Here is a 5506-nt window from a genome sequence, read left to right as displayed (position 1 = left end):
CCGGAGGCCCTGCAAATACAAAAAACCACAGACATATCAAATGGATATGGCAACACAGGAGAAAAAAAAAAAAACCACAATGAAAATGAAGCAGCACTCCTATGTGTTCTCTTGCAAAAGAGACTGCCTTGCTGAGCTGTATTCCTAGTATGAAAAGTGGCAGAGAATAATATATCAGAAACATCAAGCCTCCAATATCTAGGAGTATTAGCTTCCTGAAGCCATATAGCCCATCCATCTTTATAATCTCCCTTAAACTGTGACTGTTTGTCTATTCAGAGAATCTCAGCACTTTTGAATAACCATCTGAAGGAGGATGATATCTCCCTCTCAGCTAAGCAACAAAGGCAAATCATTACTTCCGGGACTATGAGCACTGTCACTCCACACCAGCTTGATGGAGCCACTTAATCCCAAATCCTTGGCTCCAACCCAGATACTTAAGAGAAATAAAGGAAACAGTAAGAAAACCCTCAGAACACACTTTTTACTGCAACAAAATTCCATATGTGGACCATTTTTTCCCCTACCCAACTGTGTCTGATGATGAGGTCAAGGTCTGGGCCATCATTAACCACACCCTTAATTAATTTTATGTTTAGAAGGTCTGAATGGATACTAACATTAAGAGAAATAAGCACGATAATATAGACAAGAAGATACAAGTGCAATGGAACGAACCAAAATACATTGTCTTAGAAGCACATTAAATATATTTTCAGGAAAAAAAGGCCTACTGCTGCTGATGGGATCCACATACAGCAGGACATGAGGGTTTAGCAGGAAGAATAGCAATATCCTGAGAAAAGGAACAATTGCAAGGTGCAACATTCCATTTGGGAAAAGAAGGTGAATGCAGGGTTACACAGGGACTGACGCTGTAAAAACAGGGTTTGCTGTGCAGCTGCACCTGTAGGGCAGTTTATGTATATATCACACAGCTAAGAAGGTAACACATACCATCTCGGCACTTAGATATTAAGGGTAGTGAAGAGTGGGCAGACAGAGAAACAAAAGGCAAAAAGGTGTAGTCTAATTCCTTTCCAGGTGAGGTGTAATCTAATTCCTTTCCACACTCACAGTATCCCACCAAATCTACATAACGTCTGGGTTCCAATCTGTCCTCTAGTTTCACACAACCCTTTCTGACTCAAACACAGCCCCCCACGTTCCCATCCTCTATGTTTCCCTGCTTCTGCTCTGTCTCCATTCCTTCCTGTTGTCCCTCATGTAAGCTACTCTCTGGATCACCCAACTAGTAAATACCAGAAGAGAAGGCTCCAGGGAGATCTTATTGCGGCCTTCCAGTACCTAAAGGGGGCCTACAGGAAAGCTGGGGAGGGACTTTTTACTAGGGCATGCAGTGACAGGCCGAGGGAGAATGGATATAAACTGGAAGAGGGCAGATTTAGATTAAACATTAAGAAGAAGTTTTTCACTTTGAGGGTTGTAAGGCACTGGAACAGGTTGCCCAGAGAGGTTGTGGGTGCCCCATCCCTGGAGGTGTTCAAGGCCAGGCTGGACATGGCCTTGGGCAACCTGGTCTGGTGGGAGGTGTCCCTGCCCATGGCAGGGGGGTTGGAACTTGATGATTTTCTAGGCCCTTTCCAACCTAAACCATTCTATGATTCTATGATCATAAGGGTTTTCTGCTGAAGCGGAGGAACATCTTAGAAATTGAGAATTTCGCTACAGCAGGGATATTAACCCTACTCAGCTCACACTTTCCACAGCCTACAGAGAAAGCACAAACTCCTCACTCTAAGAACGTAATTTTCACTTAAGTGAAATTTTTTTACTTAATACATCCAGGTGTGTGCTAGAAATAGGAGCTAGCCTAATAAATTATGCAGTGAATCCAAGTCAGATAAGATGCATGGGTTAATCCTCCCTTGTCATTTAAACAGTTTGTGTAAATTTCTACACATGCTCCCTGCCTGACCATACGTCCTTGAGTTACAGTCTTGTTTTTCTCTTTCTCTTACCCCCATTAAAGGAATAATTCCCTGCTGCTGGCAAAGCAACACAGTCAATCATCCTACCATATTTACACATTTGCTACCAAATTACCCACAACTATCTAGCTGCAAAGTTACCACAAATTCTTCCCGCTGATTACCTATATTGCTCTAAAATGAAGCAGTTTCTTCTTGGCCCATGCTATTCAATTTCCTTCACAAAACTTTTGTGCAATTCCTTCTAATACTTTTGCAAGTAAAATCCTTCAGGACAAGTTTTCTGGTTCAAACTCTGTTTGCCTTCGCCCTGCTCATTCAATGGCACTACCCAGGTTACAGACGCTTCTACATACCTTCTCTCTGCCAAGTCAACATCTCCCTGAGCCCTTGCCAAACCCTTCTCCCATTCTCCCATTCCAGATATTGAGCTCAGTGTTTGTCCTCTGCATTCTCATTTGCCTTTCCAGGGGTAATCCCATCAAGAGTCTCAGCTTTCAGCAAGGCATCTTATTTTCCCAAGTTTTTCTTTCAGGCACCTAATTCCTCCCTGTGTAATCCCACCTCTCTTACTCTCAAAAGAATGAAACATGCTACCAGCCCGTTTCCCTGCAGTTTTATTCCTTTCTATCAACTGACTGATTTAGGAGCAGTATTAGCTCACCCTGGAAACAAGGGACCCTTCAGTCAGCATAAGGCAGAAGAAAACACGTAGATAAAAATCCAAAGGAAGAGCATTTGAAAGTCAGATTACTGAAAGGCAATTAGGATAGAAAGCCCTTCCCTGACACACACACCAACCTGATAAATATTCCAATATCCCTCCTAGACAAGTAGCATTCTTTATTCCATCTATAGAGAGTAAAATCTGCAGGGACTCTTTGTTGTAAGGCTTATGCATCTGCAGAGTGCAGGAACAATCATTTTCTCCGTATCACTCCATTTATGTACACCCCAAAAGGAGCACCAGCCAAAAGAATGCTCCCAAAGCTGTATAGCGTTAGAGAAACATTTTAATAGGGGCCAGACTCCCACATTCAGAAATCTGTGCATAGTCCTCATTACTTCAGTAACTGCATTCATGTGTACACAGGCACATATAAAGCTGCACGTTTATAATAAATAAGAAATTTATTATTCTATAATGTGATAAATAAGATGGTTTTAGATGCTGTCAGCTAATTTCTGTTCCAAAATCCTCTTTCTGCTTTCTTCACACTCTGGAATGCTTTTATCTCTGTTGTCAGCCAGGACAACTAAATCCCAGTCCTTCCTAGACCCCAAAACTAAAAATCTACAAACTGTTACCAATGCATTTGGTTCTATTCCTCCCTCGCTTCAGCCTAACATGCACATAAGAACACAATTCCTTTATCTGCATTAAGTATATATCTTAATGTTTCAGGAAAAGTGAGAGAAAGCATGCAACCATCTTACTTGACGTCTAAAAACTCCAAAAAGGACAGTTAGTTAATGCCCAACTGTTCTGTCTAGTTTTATTGCCTTTTAAGACAACAGAAATGTATTCCTTCTGGGAATATTGGTGATGCACGTGACCCCGGCACTGTGTACTCTCAGTGCTCATTGGTAAACAGGCTGCTGCGGTATAAAAGTTTAGAAGGCCAGTGATTTCATTTTTATGAACACTGCATTGCTTTCACCAGTTCCTAGATGGATGCATTGCTGACATAGTTGCAGCCTCTGCTGTTATCAGGCCAACTCTATCTGATACAATCAGCAAGTAGAAAAGCTATGCCTCTGAGTCACTAGAGCTCCAGACTTCATCTTTAAAGACTGTTCCAGTATGCATCAGACACAAACAAAAGAATTCTGGAAAAGGGGCCTAGATAGCATAATATATAATATGTAATATTTATTTTTATGTATAAAATGTGCACTGGAAGAGGAGTATGAATGGGACTCAACTCAGAAAAACAGAAAATGTTGGCAGTATGTAGGAACACTTTAAAAAGGGTCCTTGAAAGACTTCTCGGTCAGTCTGATGAGGTGGACAGGAAACTATGCATGGCAAGAGGACTGTGCTTCCCAGGCGGAAGCATTGCAGGCATGCAGTGATCCACAAAGTTCATATAACCAAACGTGCACTAGCGATACAGCATGAATAATTTCCTAATGCCTTGTTGCAACTCAATTGCAACTGAAATACTGGCAAGCTGTCAAAGCAAACAGCAATTTACTACGCAGTCCAAAGTGAGCAGTGCAGGTCTGCAGTCACAGTTCCAAACAACCTAAATCCCCGCCAAGTTCTTTCCCCCAGCATTTCCCTTACTCCTTGGGGCACCTTTGAGGGACTAGAGATAGCCAACCTGAATTATTCTGTCATTCTTTGTGCTGCCTTTCCAGACCGACAAGCAGCAACAAAACATCATGTTACACCACTCCAACAGTCGCTCCTCAAAGCACACGCCTGCCGATATCCATGCTATGCCTGAGAGGTTTTGGACAATGCTGGTGCTTGCTTTTAGCTCAGCAGGTCACATAGTTTTGGTCCATTGAGCTACAACTGAAGCATCTTTTTGGACACTGGAAATTTTTTACTGTGCTTTCTCGAGCTGCATCACATAGTTACTACAATTCATTCAGATCCGATACAAATCTCAGTGCCAACACTGAGGACACGGTAGGAAATCCTTGACATTGGAAATTGACCACAAAGCCCTGTACAATTGTTACCCACTGAAAATAGATATTGCTGTCAATGATGAGTAATGTGGGGATGATTCCCCAGGTGTCACTGTTATTTTACGCAGCATTTCCGTGACTTAAAACCATAGTAAAGTTCAGATTCTCTCTTTAACTTTTCTTAGTATTTCTCAAATAACACTGCATCCTTTTATTTGATAAATATCGGCTTTCTGGGGTTTACAGTTTCTGAAATAAGGTTAATGTTTATTTTGACACACCCCTGAACTGTAGTCCCATTGATGAAACATGTATGAAAGAAGGGTGAAAACCAAACACTTTACAAAAGAAAGTTATCACCACAGTCATTTATTGCATAATGGTTTCATTGCCAAAGTCTTGGCAGGTAAGAAATCCCCAGTTAAAAATGCAGCTTTGCTAAGCTTGAATTATAATTGCTTAGAGAAAAGTTAATTGCTTACAGAAAAGTTAATAAGGGAGGGACAAAGGGAAAAAAAAAAAAAAAAAGAAAACTGTCAAGGTGCCTCGAGGGCCGGCTACTCTCTGTGGGCTGTGGGCGAGTAGCAGGGGGCTCTCCCGGGGCAGCAGGGGAAGCCAGGGAGTGAGGAGGCTGGTGGACAGCCTCAGCCCTGGGAATTGGGCACCTCTGGGCAAAGCCAGGCCAGGACATGGGACCGCAAGTGGGCCTGGCTCATTAGGATCCATGGCCACGCAGGGCAGGGCTGTGGGGAGCTGGAGATGAGCCCTCCTGCAGCACGGCTGGGGCGGGGGCTGACAGCCCCGGGGAGCTGCAATGGGGTCCTGGGCTGTGGGCAGGGCAGGGTGAGGCCAGTCAGGGCCAGTAAAGCCTCGTAGTGCTGTCAGGGCCCTGACAAAAACAACCCACG

Source organism: Charadrius vociferus, unplaced genomic scaffold (assembly GCF_000708025.1).
Source record: "Charadrius vociferus isolate BGI_N301 unplaced genomic scaffold, ASM70802v2 scaffold50, whole genome shotgun sequence".
NCBI lineage: Eukaryota > Metazoa > Chordata > Aves > Charadriiformes > Charadriidae > Charadrius > Charadrius vociferus.
The sequence above is the reverse complement of the archived record's forward strand: the minus strand, read 5'-3'. Positions refer to the sequence as shown.